The sequence below is a fragment of the Siphateles boraxobius genome, unplaced genomic scaffold, assembly GCF_051911475.1.
Source record: "Siphateles boraxobius isolate OS27281-9 unplaced genomic scaffold, OSU_SipBor_1 77, whole genome shotgun sequence".
Classification (NCBI taxonomy): Eukaryota; Metazoa; Chordata; class Actinopteri; order Cypriniformes; family Leuciscidae; genus Siphateles; species Siphateles boraxobius.
Genome location: NW_027509205.1, coordinates 16,141,187 through 16,152,982, shown reverse-complemented (window position 1 = coordinate 16,152,982; position 11,796 = coordinate 16,141,187). Strand labels below are relative to the sequence as shown.

General features: G+C 41.8%; 1 long non-coding RNA gene across 1 annotated transcript; it reads right to left on the bottom strand.

Moving 5' to 3' along the window:
• Positions 1 to 1,902: 1,902 nt before the first annotated feature.
• Positions 1,903 to 10,422, bottom strand: LOC143725477 (uncharacterized). The gene is made up of 2 exons (XR_013198235.1): positions 9,898 to 10,422; positions 1,903 to 4,247 (listed from the first exon to the last, which is right to left on the bottom strand). It is a non-coding gene; the product is annotated as an uncharacterized LOC143725477 (long non-coding RNA).
• Positions 10,423 to 11,796: the final 1,374 nt, after the last annotated feature.

The following is an 11,796-nucleotide window of genomic DNA, read 5'->3' as shown; positions in this document are numbered from 1 at the left end:
ATGCATGGGCTGACCATTCAAAAGTTTGTGGTCCGTGAGAATTTTATAAATAATTCTTAAAAAAATGAATACTTTTATTCAGCAAGGATGCATTTATTTGAAGTGACAGTAAAGACTTTTTAATGTTCCAAAAGGTTGCGGTTTCATAAGAATGCTGTGCTTTTGAATTTTCTATTCATTAAAGCATCCTTTAAAAAAGTATTATGCTTTACACAAAAATATTAAGCAGCACAACTGTTCACACACACACACAAACACACACACACACACGCACGCACGCACGCGCACACACACAAGTATATACTGTATTTCACTATTTCACAATGTACTGTTTTTTTTTTTTTTACTGCATTTTGATTTAATAAATGCCTCGCTAAGCAAGAGCGTTCTTTCAAAAACATTTAGAATTTTGTTTTCCAGTCAGTATAACCAACGTGAAACATTTGCTTCCATAGTTTGAAACAAGGTGTTCAACAAGAAAAAGGTATAGGACTGGATTTGATTTCATTCATTGTCAATTGATTGGATCATGAAGATATCAAATAAATAAATGTACAATAACTGAGGCTACATGTATTGTATATTGGATGCATGTCTCCTTCTGAGCTTCTAACAAGATACATAATGTTTCAACATCATTTTTGTGTGAGTTGTGAGAAAGAGCACCGTTCATTCATAAATCTCCTTTTATAAAAGCCCTCAATATATCAAGGACTTAAGACAGTCTGGTCACACGCTGACTCATCCTGAGGATATTACCCCTATTCTCTCTTTCTGCGTACACATCTGTTTATTTACACACACATAAAGCGCAATGGCAAAAGAACGATTATCTGTAATGACCGGGAGGCAAACATAAGCAGTTTGCCTTTGTTAAAGTTGCAGATTATTAACTTAACACAACAAATATGTGAGTGCAAAGCTGGTAGATTGTAGGTTTGTGTACTGTATTTATTTGCTGCTTGAATGTATGTTTTTGATTGGTCGAATAAGAGGGAGTAATTCCGACAGGTTGGTTCTGGTAAGGATTTGCAGAGCTTAATAGCTGAATTGGGTCAATGCATTTGCAACATAGGCACTAAAGACCACATGTGACGGTCTGGAAGATCAGACACTCATAAACGACTCTTATTTAGCGTTTCCCTGTCTTACATAACCACAAACATAAACTGTTTAGTAGGTTGTAATCAGATTTTGGTGGATGAAATGTTTAGGCTACTTTTAAAGTTCAAGCTATTTTGTGAGGTTTTGGTGCAGTGATGCCCTCTACTGTATGACTTCAAAACCAAATCATTTTGGAGCGTTGAAGTTTCAGTCATAATTTTTGCGCGTACAATATTGTTCAAGTAAAATATGTTTACTTAAAATTTAAAATAATTATTTGAATAATTCTTAAATTCCTCTTTTTTAGTTTGCGTTATATTAAATCAATAGAAATCCATGGTATGTGTTCATTTAAATAGGTCCAGTAATGGCCAAAAGGAAAATTGACATCTTCACCCTTTATTGAAATATTATTAAAAGATTTTGTAAAAATATTGCATAGTTGCACATGGAGTCAATAGTTCTATTAATGCAATGAAACATGGCAAATTGTGCGGACATACTTTTTTTGCCAGGCTGTAATACAAAGGCATTATGAACACAGGCAACAACAAGAGAGAACCAACGGAATATTAATAAATGATAATGTAGTCAAAGTATGCTTTTTCCTGTGAGATTGTTTTTCTCTGCATTTTTTTGCATAGTAAAATAAAACCAGTAGCTGTAGAAATACTTTTGCCAGAAAAATACCTTAACCAAGTGTAATATTTTGTTCTTCCCTTATATTTAAAATATTAATATTTTTTTATCTCAAATTATTGATGGTTTAATCGAACTTGTAGGGTCGTTTCAAACAAATACGTGCTTGAATATTTTATTCTGTAAATAAGTACACAATCAAGATATATTACAACTCTCTCTTTATTCAAAAAGAGCTTTGAAAATACAATGATTCCTGCCATCAAAGTGCAAAGAGCCTTAAAATGGTCACAATGGCAACAGTCATTACAGTCAATAAAGTCAACAATAAAAAAACCCACTGCAATCTGCCAGAGCGCGCGCAAAGACTCAAAACAATGTCCCCAATTGAAATGGTTGGTCATTTGCTGGCGACTTCTCTAAATGAAGGTCTTTGACCTTTTATTAGCAGCCAGGTGTAATTGGATAAGAAGGAGCAGATTAGACCGTTTTAAGAACATAAGCTCTTCTTCTTCAATGCCCGTCTGAGACGTCATGATATCATTACATGACTCAGCGTTCAAGTTCACACAATTCACAATAACAATGACATTTTGCTGTCGGTGAGACATCAAGTACATACGTCAGTGGCAAACATTTTTCCATAAATAAACACTCTTTAAGAGATCGTATTGATCAGATTCCTAGTTAGGAGAGAGTTTCTGCTAGGTCAGTGTCCTTCATGGGCATTTCAGGGGGGTTGCACATTGGCGTTTGCTTTCTGGGTGACACCGAGGATGGCAAACCAGAGTGCCAAGACCAAATGTGAAGAACAAAGCCAGGTGCGGATCACAATTGTGAAGGAAAGCTGGAGGCCCGTCATAGAAACACTGTCCTACTCTCAACACTAAAGAATTCATAAATACATACAGTACTTTGCAGTTTATATAACACAATTACATTTTAAATACATGCATTAAATAAAGGTATTTACATTGACATGATATATACATTAGAACTCAAAAACACAAGTATGTCAATATATAATGTAAGAATATATAAATAATTATATATAAATAACTTTTAAGTGTTTTTCTTTTTATATAAATAGAATAAATCACATCCTGACAGCCAGAGAGAAATTAGCAACATTACATGTTCAATGTATTTTAAGGATAAAGCCCCATCCTGTAAATTGTGAAATTACAGCATTATGCCTCTCATAGTTACTTTCAGAAATCAATAAAAACGGAAGTCATACTTCAGCATTAATGCTTGTGCTAGTCTGACTGCTGCATGGCTTTTGGCTGGATTGTAATTACTGTTGAAACTGGTGGTCTTCTTTAGGAACTTTAGGTGCACAAACATATTCGGGATAGCAAAAAAATTCATGACATATTATTGTCAAAAATGTATTCCAGGGCTAAATGGTGGATTGAAGTCCCAAATGGTGGATTGAAGGATATCCATGAGGTCCACAAGACCATTGAATGTCCCATTTGTCATTTTATGATTCAGAAGGGTGCTGCCATGTACCCTCAATGCATTTTCAACTAGATTATAGCGCCCCTATTATGCCATTTTAAAGGTTCCTTATTTAGTTTTGAAGGCTTACATGCATCCATGGTCAAAAACACTTTTTTCCCCTCATAATATACATTACAGCATAGGGTGACCACCTGGTTGCAGAACAGTAGATCTGATTTTGTAGGACAACATGGGACAAGTGTGAGAGAGAGATACATTTCATACTATTATACTTTGTAAATATTGATTTACATTAGTTGGAAAGCCTATTTGCCATTACATTTGATGATAACATTTTAAATTGCAATAAGCTATCAGTGATTCACCCAGGTTCGAGTGATACAATGAAGCATATTCACTCAACAGAACCTATTCAGTCTGCTAAATATAATAAACTAAGCAACATGCTAGTAGGTACAAATCACATTTTATATTAAAATAAATTTCCTTAAGTAGCGACTCGTTTCAGGCAATTGTTTCTTTCTTTTGGGAGATAATAACTCCATTTATAGTGCACTTGGATCTTTGCAGACCTTTCACATTCACTAACAGCTATATATACACACTGCATGAAATCTAATAGCTGAAAAGTATAATAGGGGCACTTTAAAAAGAGTAAAAGCGTTTAATTCACTCAGTTGATGTTGCTAAAGAACAAGTTTGGAAGGGCTTGGTTGAGGATCGGCCATCCTCGCAACCAAAGCAAGACTATGAGCTTCAGCATGATGTGGTAAAACTCTAATGATGATATTTGGATTGTTCGAAAACAGAAAAAGGATGCCGGTTTAAGAAAGAACGCACCTTTAAACAAAATAGATGCGTATTCTCTTTGCTTTCTGCTTTGCGTTTCACCGCAGGAGATGTGGCGATGGCTTGTGGTATAGAGTCAGTTGTCGAGAGCTGTATCCTGACATCCCAATACCCAGAAGGCCTAGCAGCATGGCAAAGCGGGGCACAATGGGCCCTTCCCTCTGCAGACCGGTCCGTGCCGCCTGAGTCTAAAAGAAAAAGGTCTACGGTCAGTGTTTATGGCCCTTCTACGAGAGAATCGATCAAGGATTTAGTTCTCAGAAGCTTGTTATATCAGACAAGTTTCAGAAGTATTACTGAACTATCAATATTAAGACTGATAAGAAGATTAAGCTTATCAACATGAACAAATATAATTAGTCAGTTTCCTTGAATACGATTTAAGGTGTTTTGTAAACAGTCAAGTATATTATGGCGTACATACACTGCTTTCAATTTGAATCTTCCCTCAAAAACCACAGTGGAGAATCATTTATATCATGTAAAAACATCATTATTGGAAACAAACACCATTAGCATCAAAGTTAATTAATGCTGAATCTGTTTCCTAAAATAGCTGAAGAGAGTTTTAGAGATTTGCAGCAAGCGCCTCATGTCATTGTATCCAATTAACCAGAACCAGACAGGCCGTGATTCTGATCCAGAAAGGCTTTTCTCTCACAGATAAACAACCGGCAGAATATTATCAGATTACTGTAAATATTCATGTTGTTTAAGTGTCATTTAACTTGATGAAATGATTTCAAATTAAAAATATTTAAACATTTGCTATATAAATAGATTTGCTATACACGTTTATTAAAATATATGTATATTTTTTTAATAAAAAATATATTTTTTGGTCTAATTTGGTCTGATCTTTAACTACTTTACTGTCATGTGTTTTCGTGCCCTAATGTATCTGTTCTCTTTCATAGGTTAGACGCAGTGGGAACGCCCTCCGGGTGTGCCGATTGTCTGAAGCCCTTATAGAATCACGCCAATTCATTGGCTGATGGCGCGGGCGCCGTCATGACGCTCCTGCGTCATCATATTATACTAGGGCGTGCGCCATCTGCTCCTCAGATTTCTCTGCCTTCACGAAGCGGCCATCTGGGCCTTTCGATTTCGTTTTTTCTGAGCCCGTATATTCGGATTATCACCAGCTTCTTCATCTGATTCTTCATCTGCACTTCAGCGACTGCGATTAGTGGAACTCTGTTCTCCTTGCGGTGAAGTGCCATGGAGTTTCGTCGTTGCCCGCCGCCATGCGTTCGCTTTATTGCGAACGACGACCCACACAGTAAGTGTATCAAGTGTTTGGGTTTTTCGCATGCGCGCGAGGCTGTTTTAGGCTTGTCTAAATGTAAATTCTGTGACAACCTCCTTCTCAAAACCCTCCGCTCTCGGCTCGCGGTTTTTGAGAAGGAGTCATTCGTTCCCCCCCGTTGCGCTCCCGAGGCTGCCGAGGCCTCATTGGATTCTGCGACCTGGGGCTCGGATGTAGAGCTTGAGGATATAGAATACGAGCAGACGGGCCAGGCCCTTTCTCTCCCTCCCTCTCCCGAGCACGCACGCGGTGTTAGGCCAGTCGAGTTTTCCCATGATTATTTATGCCCCAGCCCGAGAGCACGCGAGTCGGTTTCTTTCGGGCTGGAAGATATTATTTACACTACAGCGTCCGACTCCGAGGATTTCGGGCCTGTTTTAGCTTCTGACGCTCTCCCGCCTAGCGGCCAGGAGGCGCGGCCTACTGCGGCCTACACGGAGCTTATCGACGTGCTTTTGCGCGCTACTGAAAAGCTTCCATCGACTGGCCCGATGAGCCCCGCGAGTCACAATCATCTAAACTCGACGAAAGATTTTTTAGTGGCCCTAATTCTAGGCCTGAGCGGAGAAAGCTGCCCTTTTTCACCGATCTGCATCACCAGATCACCAGATCCTGGAAGCAGCCTTTCTCCGCGCGCCTAACGAACGCGGCAGCCGCTGACTTCACCAACCTCGTTGGTTTTGTGGAGCAGGGCTATTCCTCTATTCCAGCGATCGAGGACACGCTAGCTACTCACCTTTCCCCGTCATCTGCTCCGTCGTGAAAATCTCTGCCCCTCCTTCCCTCTAAACCGTGCAGGACTACTTCCGCCCTTATCGGAAAGTCCTACATGGCAGCTGGTCAGGCAGGCATGGCCCTACACACTATGGCCATCCTCCAAGCCTACCAGGTGGATGTTTTAAAAGAAATGGATGAGGGAACAGGGATCACACCGGAAGCTGTCAAGGAGCTTCGAAAGGCCACGGATCTGGCCTTAAGGGCCACCAAGCACACTGCGCGCGCTATAGGGCGTTCTATGGCAGGGGCGATCGCTGCAGAGCGCCACCTATGGCTCAATCTCACGGAAATCCGTGATAAAGAGAAGGTTTTCCTCTTAGATGCCCCAGTGTCTCAATCTGGTCTGTTTGGGGAGGCAGTCAACACTGTGGTTGAAAAATTTCGGGCCGCAAAATCCCAGTCAGCTGCCCTCAGGCAATTTATGCCCAGGAGAGCTAGGGAATCCTCCAACTCCTCCCAATCCCAGCCCAGAGAACGTCCTTCTCATAGGCCGGATTTTGCCACTAGGAGAAGTGACTCGGCTCATCCCCCACCCGCTACGGTCTGGGGAGCCCGCGGTCGCCCCCGTTCCCCCGCCAGCGGCCCCATAAGCGTCTGGAGCTGAAGCGGTCTAACAAACCCTTCACCCCAGCCTCCTCGAATCGTTCCTGATCCGCAGGTCAGAAAAAGGAGAGCCTCCCTCGATCTACGAGGTTGGGACAGACCGCGCAAGCGTTTCTGCCCACCTCTCACTTGCTCTCCTTCTCCAAACCTGTCACCTTCGCCACCCAGCGTGTTTCGAAGTGCAGTTACCCCTCAACTTTGTTCAAGCCGTCTGGCGCAGGTGGAAGGAGACGCATTCAGCTTTCTCCCCTTGCACTCGACGCGTTTGATACCAGCCGCTCGAATCGGAGACACTTTCGTTTTCTCTCAGGAGCAGGCAGACCCTCTGGCCTTGGTCAAACAGGCAGTGGTGCCTCCCACTACGTGTCAGGATGTCAAGTGCTTTCCTTCACGCTGGACCGCGCCACACCACGGGAGACAGCGAACTCAGGTATTTCCGCCGCATTGCACTCCACCTCCTCTATCTCACTTCTTTCCAGAATGGAGGCGTCTGCCAGGGGTATCGCCCTGGATCCTCCGCACGGTTCGGCTCGGCTACACACTTCAGTTCTGTCGCCCGCCCCCTTGCTTCAACGGGGTCTGTCCTACTGTAGTCAACAGCGCCCCAGAGGCTTCTGTTCTACAGCGGGAGATTTCGTCCCTTCTCCTCAAGGGAGCAATAGAAGAGGTTCCTCCGAAGGAAGTCGAGCAAGGTCATGGACAGGCATGCGCGCCGCCTTCTCCTATGGTCTCAAGACAAATTCCTGTCACTGAGGGCAGTCCATGTTCCGGGGGTCCTGAACCTCGCAGCAGATTTTCTGTCGAGGCAGAAACTCGAGTCGGGGGAATGGATGTTGAACCGCCGAACAGTAGCCCTGATCTGGGAAGGGTTCGGAAAGGCAGAAGTGGACCTTTTTGCATCAAAGGAGTCATCCCAATGCCCACTTTGGTTCTCCCTGAGCCCCCCAGCGCCACTGGGGATAGATGCATTCGCCCACCCATGGCCAATGCGGAGGCTTTATGCATTCCCGCCTGTCAAATTGATACAGGCAGTTCTGTCCAGAGTAAGGGAGAGTGGAGCTCGTCTCCTACTGGTAGCCCCTTTCTGGCCGTCCCAGCCTTGGTTCTCAGAGTTGGTGCCTTTCCTGGAACTCCCCCCAGGAATCGTGGTGTTCGGCACACGCTATAGACCCAGTCAACTGCCCAGTCGGTTCAGTGCTGGAATTCCTGCAGGAGAAGTTTGCTTCTGGAGCGGCCGCTACTACTTTGAGAGTGTATGTTGCCGCTATTGCTGCTCATAGAGAATTGGATGAGATCCCCCTGGGCAAGTTGAGGTTAGTCTCAGCTAATATGCGTGGGGTTAGGCGCCTGAAGCCAGTACGCTCCCCTGGAATACCCTCCTCGGACCTGTCGGTCGTCCTGGAGGGCTTAACGGAGGCCCCCTTTGAGCCCTTAGAGCCAGCTCCATTTTGACTCTCAAGATTACTCTTTTGTTAGCCTTGGCCTCTCTGAAGCGGGTGGGGGATTTGCAAGCTCTTTCTGTTAGCGAGTCATGTATTGATTTCGCTCCTGGCTTGGTCAGAGTGACTTTGAGACCGAAACCAGGTTATGTGCCCAAAGTTTTGTCCACGGCTTTCCGGTCTCAGGTTGTTAGCCTTCGCTCTTTCCATCCTCCTCCTTTTGTCTCTGAGGAGGACAGAAAGCTTAACTTGCTCTGCCCGGTCCGGGCATTGAAGTTATATGTGGATCGCTCTAGTGGTTGGAGAAAATCCAACCAGCTCTTGGTATGTTTTAGTGCTGGCCGCCGTGGGCTTGCCGCTTCAAAGCAGAGAATTTCCCACAGGGTTACAGAAGCTATTTCACTGGCTTATGAGGTGCGCGGTCTACCTTCACCTCTTAGCATCAGAGCACATTCCACCAGGGGCGTGGCTTCCTCTCAAGCCCTTTTTAGAGGTGCCCTCCTGGAGGACATTTGTGTGCCGGCAGGATGGTCCTCTCCGCACACTTTTGTCAGATTCTACAGTTTGGATCTTGATACGACTCCAGGTTCCCAGGTTTTGTCTGCCTGAACCAGTCGTGTGAGTTATCTGGTCTTGTACTAGTTGCGGCAGCGCTTAGCTTGGCAAGTTTGGTATTTCGTTCCCACTGCGTCTAAGCTACGCAGCGTTGAGTGAACCTATGAAAGAGAACGTCTCTGGTTACTGATGTAACCTATGTTCTCTGAATAGGGAACGAGACGCTGCGTTCGCTGCCAAGCTCCTTGCGCTGCCGACAAGCTTCCTTTTTCGGCAGAGAAATCTGAGGAGCAGATGGCGTGCGCGCTAGTATAATATGATGACGCAGGAGCTTCATGACGGCGCCCGCGCCATCAGCCAATGAATTGGCGTGATTCTATAAGGGCTTCAGACAATCGGCACACCCGGAGGGCGTTCCCACTGCGTCTAAGCTACGCAGCGTCTCGTTCCCTATTCAGAGAACATAGGTTACATCAGTAACCAGAGACGTTATATGCTCAGCCACTTTGATTATTTTATTAAGATTGTATTATTTAATAATGATGCTTAATTATATACCAAACTATAATCATTACAAAAATACAACATATAAATGCTGTTTGTTTGGGTCTGAATTATATATATATATATATATATATATATATATATATATATGTGTGTGTGTGTGTGTGTGTGTGTGTAAACATTTACAAAATTTTGCATGGAGGAGTACATCTGAAAATGTTTGATATACAGTATGTTTAACATGGATCATGAAATATTACATACTAAGACTCTGATTGGTATACACTGTAAAAGTTCCATGCTAGTTGTTCATGTATATCTGTTGTTTAGTATTTTATACAAAATAATTTTGCTAGGGTTTCATTCTTTTTTTATTAGAACTAATGTTACTATGCTGAATAATATGATAAAAATATATTCCTTGTTTGGTGTATATATATATATATATATATATATATATATATATATATATATACTTGGCTTTGATTAGGTCAGAAGAAAATATTAGTTAGTTATAAAGTTTGTTTTGGAATGAACATTATTCTGTTTACATTTAAAGTCATCTCCGGGATCTCAAACATAAAGAAAATAAGCCACTGTTTAGAGAAGGCTTTTTTAGTTTGTTTTAGATAATAGAAACAGGACACATACCTGCAGGTATCGGATGTATCCAGGTGTCAGGAGAGGAATGCGGAAGAACATCTCAGCAGCAGCTCTTGGACTCTCTCTGGCCAGAGAACCAAAAAGGAAAAACGAAGTTCCCGTCGTCCACACACACACTCACACCAGACGGATCTGTAATTGCTCTTCAGACACCTGCAGACTTATAAAGCTTTGGGTCCTTATATAACCGGTCACATGTCTGCATAAAATCCTGTCTATCTTTTTGTGAAGGGACGGTGTGTGTTTGTTTGCTGGAATCCAGGGCAGATATTTAAGTCTATTATAGTCTGTTGTTTTGGCCAATGCTAATAGCGATTAATGAATTGTATAAAATGACTAGTGTACTTGAGTCGCATACATTTTTCAAGTATCTATACTTTATCATATTATTTTCATTTTGGGAAACTTTTACTTTACTACATTTTATTAACATATCGCTCCATGTTCAAACCGAAGAAATCGAGACTTGCTCAGACTGAGATGCGATGTCCGATTTGTGAACGAGCCAATTCTTTTAAAAACGGATTCCCAAACAAGAATAAATGTAGGGCGGGACTTGATTTTGTCCATGGGAAAGTGATTGGATTGTTGGACCATTGTGGTTTGATATTGGTGTGATCTCATGTGAGTGACAGGTTGTCCCGCCCTGTTTTGATTTCATGGTGTCTTTAAAGAATCTGTTGAATCGATTCACAGATTGCGATTCATTCGCGAATTGGTCTGATGCTATTGCAGGTGTTCTCGACTCAAAAAAAGAACTTGAACAAATGTACTTTCCTGATTGACATTTAGGATGCAGAACATTGGATTAGGTCACATTCTAATTGTTTCCTTGTTTGTTGTAACGGATGACGCGACCCAGTAATCAAAGGTTCTTAAGAAAATAAAGAACAGAGCGCTTGAACAGCTCGTTTAAAGCTTCGGCTGCTTTCAGGACAATTGATGCGACTAATGAGTTCAGGACAGATCTGCCCTTCATGACACATATAATGTCCCACCTTAATAAGGGTTAAACAACCCTTGAACTACCCAAAGGCAACATGATACTGCAAACAGATCAGCTTAGAAGTGACCTCGTAAGTGATGTTTGTGTCATGTGGACTAGAAAACAATGCCCGGGATGTCATAAAAACTGACCTGCTGGACCACTGAAGAGAGGAACAGGAGGAAGAATATATAAGATATACAGTCATGTTTAAAAGTTTACATACACTTTGCAGAATTTGCAAAATGTTAATTATTTTAACAAAATAAGAGGAATCATACAAAATGCAAGTTACTTTTTATTTAGTACCGTCCTGAATAAGATATTGTACATAAAGGATGTTAATATATAGTCCACAAGACAACAAATAGCTGAATAATATAAAAATTACTCCGTTTAAATGTTTGCATCCCCTTGATTCTTAATACTGTGTCGTTACCTGTAACCTGGATGATACACAACTGTTTTTTTTGTTTTGTGATGGTTGGTCTTGTTTGTCCTGAGCAGTTAAACTCTCCAATGTTCTTCAGAAAAATCCTTCAGGTCCTGCAAATCCTTCAGTTTTCCAGCATCTTTTCCATATTTGAACCCTTTCCAGCAGTGACTGTATGATTTTGAGATCCTTTTTTTTTTACTCACATTATTAAAAAAGGTTAAAACATTAACTGATCTGATGCTCCAGAAGGAAACATTATGCATTAAGACAACCCGGAGGTGAAAACGTTTTAAATTTTTCTTATTTTATATAACTTACATATCATATTTTTTCATTTAGTAGCCTAACGTTAACTGCCCTTCGGAAGCAACAGAAGATTGCCTACTTTACATGTTTCATGGAAGACAAAATAATACAATATACCTTGATCTTCAAATTTGAAAAGTTTGAATGGCTCTTAATGCGT